The sequence below is a fragment of the Heterodontus francisci genome, chromosome 8 (assembly GCF_036365525.1).
Source record: "Heterodontus francisci isolate sHetFra1 chromosome 8, sHetFra1.hap1, whole genome shotgun sequence".
Classification (NCBI taxonomy): domain Eukaryota; kingdom Metazoa; phylum Chordata; class Chondrichthyes; order Heterodontiformes; family Heterodontidae; genus Heterodontus; species Heterodontus francisci.
Genome location: NC_090378.1, coordinates 135,096,708 through 135,111,108, shown reverse-complemented (window position 1 = coordinate 135,111,108; position 14,401 = coordinate 135,096,708).

The following is a 14,401-nucleotide window of genomic DNA, read 5'->3' as shown; positions in this document are numbered from 1 at the left end:
CTGACACTCTCTGACACTCTCTGACACTCTCTGACAATCTCAGACACTCTCTATCACTCTCTGACACTCTCTGACACTCTCTGACACTCTCAGACACTCACTATCACTCTCTGACACTCTCTGACACTCTCTATCACTCTCTATCATTCTCTGGCACTCTCAGACACTCTCAGACACTCTCTGACACTCCCTGAAACTCTCTATCACTCTCTCTCACTCTCTGACACTCTCTGACACTCTCTGACACTCTCTACCACTCTCTTTCACTCTCAGACACTCACCATCACTCTCTGACACTCTCTGACAGTCTCTATCACTCTCTATCATTCTCTGAAAATCTCAGACACTCTCTGACACTCTCTGACACTCTCTGAAACTCTCTATCACTCTCTATCACTCTCTGACACTCTCTGACACTCTCTAACACTCTCTGACACTCTCTATCACTCTCTGACACTCTCTGACACACTCTGACACTCTCAGACACTCTCTGACACTCTCTGACACTCTCTATCACTCTCTGACACTCTCTGACACTCTCAGACACTCCCTGACACTCTCTATCACTCTCTATCACTCTCTATCACTCTCTGACACTCTCTGACACTCTCTGACACTCTCTATCACACTCTATCACTCTCTATCACTCTCTGACACTCTCTGACACTCTCTGACACTCTCTGTCACTCTCTATCACTCTCTGACACTCTCTGACACTCTCTGACACTCTCTATCACTCTCTATCACTCTCTGATACTCTCTGACACTCTCTGACACTCTCTGACACTCTCTATCACTCTCTGACAGTCTCTGACACTCTCTGACACTCTCTGACACTCTCTGACACTCTCTGACACTCTCTATCACTCTCTGACACTCTCTGACACTCTCTGATACTCTCTATCACTCTCTGACACTCTCTGACACTCTCTATCACTCTCTATCACTCTCTGACACTCTCAGACACTCACGATCACTCTCTGACACTCTCTGACAGTCTCTGACAGTCTCTATCACTCTCTATCACTCTCTGACACTCTCAGACACTCTCTGACACTCTCTGACACTCTCTGACACTCTCTATCACTCTCTGACACTCTCTATCACTCTCTATCACTCTCTGACACTCTCTGACACTCTCTGACACTCTCTATCACTCTCTGACACTCTCTATCACTCTCTGACACTCTCTGACACTCTCTGACACTCTCTATCACTCTGTGACACTCTCAGACACTCTCTGACAATCTCTGAAACTCTCTATCACTCTCTATCACTGTCTGACACTCTCTGACACTCTCTATCACTCTCTGACACACTCAGACACTCTCTGCCACTCTCTGACACTCTCTGAAAATCTCTATCACTCTCTATCACTCTCTGACACTCTCTGAAACTCTCTGACACTCTCTGAAACTCTCTATCACTCTCTGACACTCTCTATCACTCTCTGACACTCTCAGACACTCTCTGACACTCTCTGAAACTCTGAGAAACTCTCTGACACTCTCTATCACTCTCTATCACTCTCTGACACTCGGTGACACACTCTGACACTCTCTATCACTCTCTATCACTCTCTGACACTTTCTCACACTCTCAGACACTCTCATACACTCTCAGACACTCACTATCACTCACTATCACTCTCTGACACTCTCAGACACTCTCAGACACTCACTATCACTCTCTGACACTCTCTGACACTCTCAGACACTCTCTGACACTCTCAGACACTCTCAGACACTCTCAGACACTCACTATCACTCTCTGACACTCTCTGACACTCTCAGACACTCTCAGACACTCACTATCACTCTCTGACACTCTCTATCACTCTCTATCACTCTCTATCAATCTCTATCACTCTTTGGCACTCTATGACACTCTCTGACACTCTCTATCACTCTCTGACACTCTCTGACACTCTCTGTCACTCTCTGACACTCTCAGACACTCTCAGACACTCTCTGACACTCTCTGAAACTCTCTGACAGTCTCTATCACTCTCTGACACTCTCTATCACTCTTTGACACTCTATGACACTCTCTGACACTCTCTATCACTCTCTGACACTCTCTGACACTCTCTGTCACTCTCTGACACTCTCAGACACTCTCAGACACTCTCTGACACTCTCTGAAACTCTCTGACAGTCTCTATCACACTCTGACACTCTCAGACACTCTCTGACACTCTCTATCACTCTCTATCACTCTCTGATACTCTCTGACACTCTATGACACTCTCTGACACTCTCTATCACTCTCTGACACTCTCTGACACTCTCTGACACTCTCAGACACTCTCTATCACTCTCTATCACTCTCTGATACTCTCTGACACTCTCTGACACTCTCTGACACTCTCTATCACTCTCTGACACTCTCTGACACTCTCTATCACTCTCTATCACTCTCTGACACTCTCAGACACTCACGATCACTCTCTGGCACTCTCTGACACTCTCTGACAGTCTCTATCATTCTCTATCACACTCTGACACTCTCAGACACTCGCTGACACTCTCTATCACTCTCTAACACTCTCTGACACTCTCAGATTCTCTCAGACACTCTCTGAAACTCTCTGAAACTCTCTATCACTCTCTATCACTCTCTGACACTCTCTGACACTCTCTGACACTCTCTGACACTCTCTATCACTCCCTGACATTCTCTGACACTCTCTATCACTCTCTGACACTCTCAGACACTCACTATCACTCTCTGACACTCTCTGACACTCTCTGACACTCTCTGACACTCTCTGAATCTCTCTATCACTCTCTATCACTCTCTGACACTCTCCGACACTCTCTGACACCCTCTATCACACTCTGACAATCTCAGACATTCTCTGACACTCTCTGAAACTCTCTATCACTCTCTGACACTCTCTGACACTCTCTGAAACTCTCTGACACTCTCTATCACTCTCTGACACTCTCTATCACTCTCTATCACTCTCTGGCACTCTCAGACACTCTCTGACACTCCCTGAATCTCTCTATCACTCTCTATCACTCTCTATCACTCTCTGACACTCTCTGACACTCTCTGACACTCTCTATCACTCTCTGACACTCTCAGACACTCTCTGACACTCTCTGAAACTCTCAGACACTCTATCACTCTCTGACACTCTCTGACACTCTCTGACACTCTCTGACACTCTCTATCACTCTCTATCACTCTCTGACACTCTCTGACACACTCTGACATTCTCTATCACTCTCTGACACTCTCTGACACTCTCAGACACTCTCTGACACTCTCTGACACTCTCAGAAGCTCTCAGACACTCACTATCACTCTCTGACACTCTCTGACATTCTCTATCACTCTCTGACACTCTCAGACACTCACTATCACTCTCTGACACTCTCTGACACTCTCTATCAGTCTCTGACACTCTCAGACACTCACTATCACTCTCTGACACTCTCTGACACTCTCTATCACTCTCTGACACTCTCTATCACTCTCTATCACTCTCTGGCACTCTCAGACACTCTCTGACACTCCCTGAATCTCTCTATCACTCTCTATCACTCTCTGACACTCTCTGACACTCTCTGACACTCTCTATCACTCTCTATCACTCTCAGACACTCACTATCACTCTCTGACACTCTCTGACACTCTCTGACAGTCTCTATCACTCTCTATCACTCTCTGACACTCTCTGACACTCTCAGACACTCTCTGACACTCTCTATCACTCTCTATCACTCTCTATCACTCTCTGACACTCTCTGACACACTCTGACATTCTCTATCACTCTCTGACACTCTCAGACAGTCTCTGACACTCTCTGACACTCTCAGACGCTCTCAGACACTCACTATCACTCTCTGACACTCTCTGACATTCTCTATCACTCTCTGACACTCTCTGACACTCTCTATCACTCTCTGACACTCTCAGACACTCTCTATCACTCTCTGACACTCTCTGACACTCTCTGACACTCTCTGACAATCTCAGACACTCTCTATCACTCTCTGACACTCTCTGACACTCTCTGACACTCTCAGACACTCACTATCACTCTCTGACACTCTCTGACACTCTCTATCACTCTCTATCATTCTCTGGCACTCTCAGACACTCTCAGACACTCTCTGACACTCCCTGAAACTCTCTATCACTCTCTCTCACTCTCTGACACTCTCTGACACTCTCTGACACTCTCTACAACTCTCTTTCACTCTCAGACACTCACCATCACTCTCTGACACTCTCTGACAGTCTCTATCACTCTCTATCATTCTCTGAAAATCTCAGACACTCTCTGACACTCTCTGACACTCTCTGAAACTCTCTATCACTCTCTATCACTCTCTGACACTCTCTGACACTCTCTAACACTCTCTGACACTCTCTATCACTCTCTGACACTCTCTGACACACTCTGACACTCTCAGACACTCTCTGACACTCTCTGACACTCTCTATCACTCTCTGACACTCTCTGACACTCTCAGACACTCCCTGACACTCTCTATCACTCTCTATCACTCTCTATCACTCTCTGACACTCTCTGACACTCTCTGACACTCTCTATCACACTCTATCACTCTCTATCACTCTCTGACACTCTCTGACACTCTCTGACACTCTCTGTCACTCTCTATCACTCTCTGACACTCTCTGACACTCTCTGACACTCTCTGACACACTCTATCACTCTCTATCACTCTCTGATACTCTCTGACACTCTCTGACACTCTCTATCACTCTCTGACACTCTCTGACACTCTCTGACACTCTCTGACACTCTCTGACACTCTCTGACACTCTCTATCACTCTCTGACACTCTCTGACACTCTCTGATACTCTCTATCACTCTCTGACACTCTCTGACACTCTCTATCACTCTCTATCACTCTCTGACACTCTCAGACACTCACGATCACTCTCTGACACTCTCTGACAGTCTCTGACAGTCTCTATCACTCTCTATCACTCTCTGACACTCTCAGACACTCTCTGACACTCTCTGACACTCTCTGACACTCTCTATCACTCTCTGACACTCTCTATCACTCTCTATCACTCTCTGACACTCTCTGACACTCTCTGACACTCTCTATCACTCTCTGACACTCTCTATCACTCTCTGACACTCTCTGACACTCTCTGACACTCTCTATCACTCTGTGACACTCTCAGACACTCTCTGACACTCTCTGAAACTCTCTATCACTCTCTATCACTGTCTGACACTCTCTGACACTCTCTATCACTCTCTGACACACTCAGACACTCTCTGCCACTCTCTGACACTCTCTGAAAATCTCTATCACTCTCTATCACTCTCTGACACTCTCTGAAACTCTCTGACACTCTCTGAAACTCTCTATCACTCTCTGACACTCTCTATCACTCTCTGACACTCTCAGACACTCTCTGACACTCTCTGAAACTCTGAGAAACTCTCTGACACTCTCTATCACTCTCTATCACTCTCTGACACTCGGTGACACACTCTGACACTCTCTATCACTCTCTATCACTCTCTGACACTTTCTCACACTCTCAGACACTCTCATACACTCTCAGACACTCACTATCACTCACTATCACTCTCTGACACTCTCAGACACTCTCAGACACTCACTATCACTCTCTGACACTCTCTGACACTCTCAGACACTCTCTGACACTCTCAGACACTCTCAGACACTCTCAGACACTCACTATCACTCTCTGACACTCTCAGACACTCTCAGACACTCACTATCACTCTCTGACACTCTCTATCACTCTCTATCACTCTCTATCAATCTCTATCACTCTTTGACACTCTATGACACTCTCTGACACTCTCTATCACTCTCTGACACTCTCTGACACTCTCTGTCACTCTCTGACACTCTCAGACACTCTCAGACACTCTCTGACACTCTCTGAAACTCTCTGACAGTCTCTATCACTCTCTGACACTCTCTATCACTCTTTGACACTCTATGACACTCTCTGACACTCTCTATCACTCTCTGACACTCTCTGACACTCTCTGTCACTCTCTGACACTCTCAGACACTCTCAGACACTCTCTGACACTCTCTGAAACTCTCTGACAGTCTCTATCACTCTCTGACACTCTCAGACACTCTCTGACACTCTCTATCACTCTCTATCACTCTCTGATACTCTCTGACACTCTATGACACTCTCTGACACTCTCTATCACTCTCTGACACTCTCAGACACTCTCTGACACTCTCAGACACTCTCTATCACTCTCTATCACTCTCTGATACTCTCTGACACTCTCTGACACTCTCTGACACTCTCTATCACTCTCTGACACTCTCTGACACTCTCTATCACTCTCTATCACTCTCTGACACTCTCAGACACTCACGATCACTCTCTGACACTCTCTGACACTCTCTGACAGTCTCTATCATTCTCTATCACACTCTGACACTCTCAGACACTCGCTGACACTCTCTATCACTCTCTAACACTCTCTGACACTCTCAGATTCTCTCAGACACTCTCTGAAACTCTCTGAAACTCTCTATCACTCTCTATCACTCTCTGACACTCTCTGACACTCTCTGACACTCTCTGACACTCTCTATCACTCCCTGACATTCTCTGACACTCTCTGACAGTCTCTATCACTCTCTATCACTCTCTGACACTCTCAGACACTCTCTGACACTCTCTATCACTCTCTGACACTCTCTGACACTCTCAGATTCTCTCAGACACTCTCTGAAACTCTCTGAAACTCTCTATCACTCTCTATCACTCTCTGACACTCTCTGACACTCTCTGACACTCTCTGACACTCTCTGACAGTCTCTATCACTCTCTGACATTCTCTGACACTCTCTGACACTCTCTGACACTCTCTATCACTCTCTATCACTCTCTGACACTCTGACACTCTCAGACACTCTCTGACACTCTCTATCACTCTCTATCACTCTCTGACACTCTCTGACACTCTCTGACACTCTATATCACTCTCTGACACTCTCTGACACTCTCTGACACTCTCTGACACTCTATATCACTCTCTGACACTCTATATCACTCTCTGACACTCTCAGACACTCTCTGACACTCTCTGAAACTCTCAGACACTCTATCACTCTCTGACACTCTCTGACACTCTCTGACAGTCTCTATCATTCTCTATCACACTCTGACACTCTCAGACACTCGCTGACACTCTCTATCACACTCTAACACTCTCTGACACTCTCAGATTCTCTCAGACACTCTCTGAAACTCTCTGAAACTCTCTATCACTCTCTATCACTCTCTGACACTCTCTGACACTCTCTGACACTCTCTATCACTCCCTGACATTCTCTGACACTCTCTGACAGTCTCTATCACTCTCTATCACTCTCTGACACTCTCAGACACTCTCTGACACTCTCTATCACTCTCTGACACTCTCTGACACTCTCAGATTCTCTCAGACACTCTCTGAAACTCTCTGAAACTCTCTATCACTCTCTATCACTCTCTGACACTCTCTGACACTCTCTGACACTCTCTGACACTCTCTGACAGTCTCTATCACTCTCTGACATTCTCTGACACTCTCTGACACTCTCTATCACTCTCTATCACTCTCTGACACTCTGACACTCTCAGACACTCTCTGACACTCTCTATCACTCTCTATCACTCTCTATCACTCTCTGACACTCTCTGACACTCTCTGACACTCTCTGACACTCTCTGACACTCTATATCACTCTCTGACACTCTATATCACTCTCTGACACTCTCAGACACTCTCTGACACTCTCTGAAACTCTCAGACACTCTATCACTCTCTGACACTCTCAGACACTCTCTGACACTCTCTATCACTCTCTGACACTCTCTGACACTCTCTGACACTCTCTATCACTCTCTGACACTCTCTGACACTCTCTGACACTCTCAGCCACTCACGATCAATCTCTGACACTCTCTGACACTCTCTGACAGTCTCTATCACTCTCTATCACTCTCTATCACTCTCTATCACTCTCTGATACTCTCTGACACTCTCTGACACTCTCTGACACTCTCTATCACTCTCTGACACTCTCTGACACTCTCTATCACTCTCTATCACTCTCTGACACTCTCAGACACTCACGATCAGGCTCTGACACTCTCTGACACTCTCTGACAGTCTCTATCATTCTCTATCACACTCTGACACTCTCAGACACTCTCTGACACTCTCTATCACTCTCTAACACTCTCTGACACTCTCAGATTCTCTCACTCTCTGAAACTCTCTGAAACTCTCTATCACTCTCTATCACTCTCTGACACTCTCTTACACTCTCTGACACTCTCTGACACTCTCTATCACTCCCTGACATTCTCTGACACTCTCTGACAGTCTCTATCACTCTCTATCACTCTCTGACACTCTCAGACACTCTCTGACACTCTCTGTCACTCTCTAACACTCTCTGACACTCTCTGACACTCTCAGATTCTCTCAGACACTCTCTGAAACTCTCTATCACTCTCTATCACTCTCTATCACTCTCTGACACTCTCTGACACTCTCTGACACTCTCTGACAGTCTCTATCACTCTCTGACATTCTCTGACACTCTCTGACACTCTCAGACACTCTCTGACACTCTCTGACACTCTGACACTCTCTATCACTCTCTATCACTCTCTGACACTCTGACACTCTCAGACACTCTCTGACACTCTCTATCACTCTCTATCACTCTCTGACACTCTCTGACACTCTCTGACACTCTCTGACACTCTCTATCACTCTCTATCACTCTCTGACACTCTCAGACACTCTCTGACACTCTCTATCACTCTCTGACACTCGGTGACACACTCTGACACTCTCTATCACTCTCTGACACACTCAGACACTCTCTGACACTCTCTGACACTCTCAGACACTCTCTGACACTCTCTGACACTCTCTGACACTCTCTAGCACTCTCTATCACTCTCTGACACTCTGACACTCTCAGACACTCTCTGACACTCTCTATCACTCTCTATCACTCTCTGACACTCTCTGACACCCTCTGACACTCTCTGACACTCTCTATCACTCTCTATCACTCTCTGACACTCTCAGACACTCTCTGACACTCTCTATCACTCTCTGACACTCGGTGACACACTCTGACACTCTCTATCACTCTCTGACACTCTCAGACACTCTCAGACACTCACTATCACTCTCTGACACTCTCAGACACTCACTATCACTCTCTGACACTCGGTGACACACTCTGACACTCTCTATCACTCTCTGACACTCTCTGACACTCTCAGACACACTCAGACACTCACTATCACTCTCTGACACTCTCAGACACTCACTATCACTCTCTGACACTCTCTATCACTCTCTGACACTCTCAGACACTCACTATCACTCTCTGACACTCTCTATCACTCTCTGACACTCTCTGACACTCTCTGACACTCTCAGACACTCTCTGACACTCTCAGACACTCTCAGACACTCTCTATCACTCTCTGACACTCTCTGACACTCTCTGACAGTCTCTATCACTCTCTATCACTCTCTGATACTCTCTGACACTCTCTGACACTCTCTGACACTCTCTGACACTCTCTATCACTCTCTGACACTCTCTGACCCTCTCTATCACTCTCTATCACTCTCTGACACTCTCAGACACTCACGATCACTCTCTGACACTCTCTGACACTCTCTGACAGTCTCTATCATTCTCTATCACACTCTGACACTCTCTGACACTCTCTGACACTCTCTATCACTCTCTAACACTCTCTGACACTCTCAGGTTCTCTCAGACACTCTCTGAAACTCTCTGAAACTCTTTATCACTCTCTATCACTCTCTGACACTCTCTGACACTCTCTGACACTCTCTATCACTCTCTGACATTCTCTGACACTCTCTGACAGTCTCTATCACTCTCTATCACTCTCTGACACTCTCTATCACTCTCTGACACTCTCTGACACTCTCAGACACTCTCTGACACTCTCTGACTCTCTCTTCACTCTCTGACACTCTCAGACACTCTCTGACACTCTCTGAAACTCTCAGACACTCTATCACTCTCTGACACTCTCTGACACTCTCTGAAACTCTCTATCACTCTCTATCACTCTCTGACACTCTCAGACACTCTCTGACACTCTCTATCACTCTCTGACACTCGGTGACACACTCTGACACTCTCTATCACTCTCTGACACTCTCAGACACTCTCTGACACTCTCTGACACTCTCAGACACTCTCAGACACACACTATCACTATCTGACACTCTCAGACACTCACTATCACTCTCTGACACTCTCTATCACTCTCTGACACTCTCTGACACTCTCTGACACTCTCTGACACTCTCTGACACTCTCAGACACTCTCAGACACTCTCTATCACTCTCTGACACTCTCTGACACTCTCTGACAGTCTCTATCACTCTCTATCACTCTCTGATACTCTCTGACACTCTCTGACACTCTCTGACACTCTCTGACACTCTCTATCACTCTCTGACACTCTCTGACCCTCTCTATCACTCTCTATCACTCTCTGACACGCTCAGACACTCACGATCACTCTCTGACACTCTCTGACACTCTCTGACAGTCTCTATCATTCTCTATCACACTCTGACACTCTCAGACACTCTCTGACACTCTCTATCACTCTCTAACACTCTCTGACACTCTCAGGTTCTCTCAGACACTCTCTGAAACTCTCTGAAACTCTTTATCACTCTCTATCACTCTCTGACACTCTCTGACACTCTCTGACACTCTCTATCACTCTCTGACATTCTCTGACACTCTCTGACAGTCTCTATCACTCTCTATCACTCTCTGACACTCTCAGACACTCTCTGACACTCTCTATCTCTCACTAACACTCTCTGACACTCTCTGACACTCTCAGATTCTCTCAGACACTCTCTGAAACTCTCTGAAACTCTCTATCACTCTCTATCACTCTCTGACACTCTCTGACACTCTCTGACACTCTCTGACAGTCTCTATCACTCTCTGACATTCTCTGACACTCTCTGACACTCTCAGACACTCTCTGACACTCTCTGACACTCTCTATCACTCTCTATCACTCTCTATCAATCTCTATCACTCTCTGACACTCTCTGACACTCTCTATCACTCTCTGACACTCTCAGACACTCACTATCACTCTCTGACACTCTCTATCACTCTCTGACACTCTCTGACACTCTCTGACACTCTCAGACACTCTCTGACACTCTCAGACACTCTCAGACACTCTCTATCACTCTCTGACACTCTCTGACACTCTCTGACAGTCTCTATCACTCTCTATCACTCTCTGATACTCTCTGACACTCTCTGACACTCTCTGACACTCTCTATCACTCTCTGACACTCTCTGACCCTCTCTATCACTCTCTATCACTCTCTGACACTCTCAGACACTCACGATCACTCTCTGACACTCTCTGACACTCTCTGACAGTCTCTATCATTCTCTATCACACTCTGACACTCTCTGACACTCTCTGACACTCTCTATCACTCTCTAACACTCTCTGACACTCTCAGGTTCTCTCAGACACTCTCTGAAACTCTCTGAAACTCTTTATCACTCTCTATCACTCTCTGACACTCTCTGACACTCTCTGACACTCTCTATCACTCTCTGACATTCTCTGACACTCTCTGACAGTCTCTATCACTCTCTATCACTCTCTGACACTCTCTATCACTCTCTGACACTCTCTGACACTCTCAGACACTCTCTGACACTCTCTGACTCTCTCTTCACTCTCTGACACTCTCAGACACTCTCTGACACTCTCTGAAACTCTCAGACACTCTATCACTCTCTGACACTCTCTGACACTCTCTGAAACTCTCTATCACTCTCTATCACTCTCTGACACTCTCAGACACTCTCTGACACTCTCTATCACTCTCTGACACTCGGTGACACACTCTGACACTCTCTATCACTCTCTGACACTCTCAGACACTCTCTGACACTCTCTGACACTCTCAGACACTCTCAGACACACACTATCACTATCTGACACTCTCAGACACTCACTATCACTCTCTGACACTCTCTATCACTCTCTGACACTCTCTGACACTCTCTGACACTCTCTGACACTCTCTGACACTCTCAGACACTCTCAGACACTCTCTATCACTCTCTGACACTCTCTGACACTCTCTGACAGTCTCTATCACTCTCTATCACTCTCTGATACTCTCTGACACTCTCTGACACTCTCTGACACTCTCTGACACTCTCTATCACTCTCTGACACTCTCTGACCCTCTCTATCACTCTCTATCACTCTCTGACACGCTCAGACACTCACGATCACTCTCTGACACTCTCTGACACTCTCTGACAGTCTCTATCATTCTCTATCACACTCTGACACTCTCAGACACTCTCTGACACTCTCTATCACTCTCTAACACTCTCTGACACTCTCAGGTTCTCTCAGACACTCTCTGAAACTCTCTGAAACTCTTTATCACTCTCTATCACTCTCTGACACTCTCTGACACTCTCTGACACTCTCTATCACTCTCTGACATTCTCTGACACTCTCTGACAGTCTCTATCACTCTCTATCACTCTCTGACACTCTCAGACACTCTCTGACACTCTCTATCTCTCACTAACACTCTCTGACACTCTCTGACACTCTCAGATTCTCTCAGACACTCTCTGAAACTCTCTGAAACTCTCTATCACTCTCTATCACTCTCTGACACTCTCTGACACTCTCTGACACTCTCTGACAGTCTCTATCACTCTCTGACATTCTCTGACACTCTCTGACACTCTCAGACACTCTCTGACACTCTCTGACACTCTCTATCACTCTCTATCACTCTCTATCACTCTCTGACACTCTGACACTCTCAGACACTCTCAGACACTCTCTGACACTCTCTATCACTCTCTATCACTCTCTGACACTCTCTGACAATCTATATCACTCTCTGACACTCTCTGACACTCTCTGACACTCTCTGACACTCTCTATCACTCTGTGACACTCTCAGACAATCTCTGACACTCTCTGAAACTCTCTATCACTCTCCAGCACTGGCTGACACTCTCTGACACTCTCTATCACTCTCTGACACACTCAGACACTCTCCGCCACTCTCTGACACTCTCTATCACTCTCTGACACTCTCTGACACTCTCAGACACTCTCTGACACTCTCTGACTCTCTCTTCACTCTCTGACACTCTCTGACACTCTCAGACACTCTCTGACACTCTCTGAAACTCTCAGACACTCTATCACTCTCTGACACTCTCTGACACTCTCTGAAACTCTCTATCACTCTCTATCACTCTCTGACACTCTCAGACACTCTCTGACACTCTCTATCACTCTCTGACACTCGGTGACACACTCTGACACTCTCTATCACTCTCTGACACTCTCAGACACTCTCTGACACTCTCTGACACTCTCAGACACTCTCAGACACACACTATCACTATCTGACACTCTCAGACACTCACTATCACTCTCTGACACTCTCTATCACTCTCTATCAATCTCTATCACTCTCTGACACTCTCTATCACTCTCTATCACTCTCTATCAATCTCTATCACTCTCTGACACTCTCTGACACTCTCTATCACTCTCTGACACTCTCTGACACTCTCTATCACTCTCTGACACTCTCTGACACTCTCAGACACTCTCTGAAACTCTCTATCACTCTCTATCACTCTCTGACACTCTCTGACACTCTCTGACACTCTCTATCACTCTCTGACACTCTCAGACACTCACTATCACTCTCTGTCACTCTCTGACACTCTCTGACACTCTCAGACACTCTCAGACACTCTCAGACACTCTCTGACACTCTCTGACACTCTCTGAAACTCTCTATCACTCTCTATCACTCTCTGACACTCTCTGACACTCTCTGACACTCTCTATCACTCTCTGACACTCTCTGACACTCTCTATCACTCTCTATCACTCTCTATCACTCTCTATCACTCACTATCACTCTCTGACACTCTCTGAAACTCTCTATCACTCTCTGACATTCTCTGACACACTCTGACACTCTCTATCACTCTCTGACACTCTCTGACACTCTCTGACACTCTCTATCACTCTCTGACACTCTCAGACACTCACTATCACTCTCTGTCACTCTCTGACACTCTCTGACACTCTCAGACACTCTCAGACACTCTCAGACACTCTCTGACACTCTCTGAAACTCTCTATCACTCTCTATCACTCTCTGACACTCTCTGACACTCTCTGACACTCTCTATCACTCTCTGACACTCTCTGACACTCTCTATCACTCTCTATCACTCTCTATCACTCTCTATCACTCACTATCACTCTCT